Source organism: Neopelma chrysocephalum, unplaced genomic scaffold (assembly GCF_003984885.1).
Source record: "Neopelma chrysocephalum unplaced genomic scaffold, ASM398488v2 Primary Assembly neopelma1_95936, whole genome shotgun sequence".
NCBI classification, from domain to species: Eukaryota; Metazoa; Chordata; class Aves; order Passeriformes; family Pipridae; genus Neopelma; species Neopelma chrysocephalum.
Genome location: NW_020924587.1, coordinates 10848 through 12094, shown reverse-complemented (window position 1 = coordinate 12094; position 1247 = coordinate 10848). Strand labels below are relative to the sequence as shown.

Here is a 1247-nt window from a genome sequence, read left to right as displayed (position 1 = left end):
AGGCCCCTGGCCGGGTACACTGAGTCGGTGCGGTAGTCAGGTGGCGGGGGGGGGGGAGGTTTGGGGGGGTTTGAGGGGGGTTTTGGGGGGTTTTGGGGATTTTTAGGGGAATTTTTGGGATTTTTAGGGGAATTTTTGGAGGATTTTAGAGCGAAAAAATTGAATTATTTGATATTTTTTGGTCATTTTGAGTCACCTGTGCAGGTACCTGAGTGAGATCAAAGGTCACCTGTAGGTCCAGGGTCTCACCTGGGGGATTTTGGGGGGATTTGGGGATTTTTAGGGGAATTTTTGGGATTTTTAGGAGAATTTTTGGAGGATTTCGGGCGAAAAAAATGGGATTATTTGATGTTATTTGGTCATTTTTGGTCACCTGTGCAGGTATCTGAGTGAGATCAAAGGTCACCTGTAGGTCCAGGGTCTCACCTGGGGGGATTTGGGGATTTTTAGGAGAATTTTTGGGATTTTTAGGAGAATTTTTGGGATTTTTAGGGGAATTTTTGGAGGATTTTAGGGTGAAAAAATTGAATTATTTGATATTTTTTGGTCATTTTAAGTCACCTGTGCAGGTACCTGAGACAGGTGGGATCTCACCTGGAGGGCTGGGAGGGGGTTTTGGGGGGATTTGGGGGGATTTTGGGCAATTTTGGGCGGATTTTGGGATTTTTAGGAGAATTTTTGGGGATTTTCAATCCAATTTTAGGCCACTTTAATCCATTTTTGAGTCGTTTCATTCAATTTTTTGACCATTTTAACCCATTTTTGCCCATTTTAACCCATTTTTACCCGTTTTTAGGCCTTTTTAACCCATTTTCAGGGCATTTTAATCCCTTTTTGTGCAATTTTAATCAACTTTTGACCCTTTTAATCCATTTTTAATCCGTTTTTTGACCACTTTATTCCATTTTTTTACCTTTTTAATCTGTTTTTTGACCCTTTTAATCCATTTTTAATGTATTTTTTGACCATTTCAATCCATTTTGTGACTATTTTAACCTATTTTTTGACCACTTTACTCCATTTTTTCGCCATTTTAATCCATTTTTTTCACTATTTTAATCCATTTTTTTCACCATTTTAACCCATTTTTTGCCCACTTTAATAATTTTTTTGGCCATTTTAACCATTTTTTGCTCGTTTTGATCCATGTTTTGACCATTTTTATCCTTTTTTAGGCCGTTTTAATCCATTTTTTCACCGTTTTAATCCAATTTTTTCACCGTTTTAATCCAATTTTTTCACCATTT

General features: G+C 37.6%; 1 protein-coding gene across 1 annotated transcript in view; it reads left to right on the top strand.

Moving 5' to 3' along the window:
- Positions 1-1247, top strand: part of LOC113981053 (eukaryotic translation initiation factor 3 subunit C-like protein) — a gene marked incomplete at its 5' end in the record, with an annotated part of 13017 nt that overhangs the window by 1027 nt on the left and 10743 nt on the right. The window lies entirely within an intron of this gene.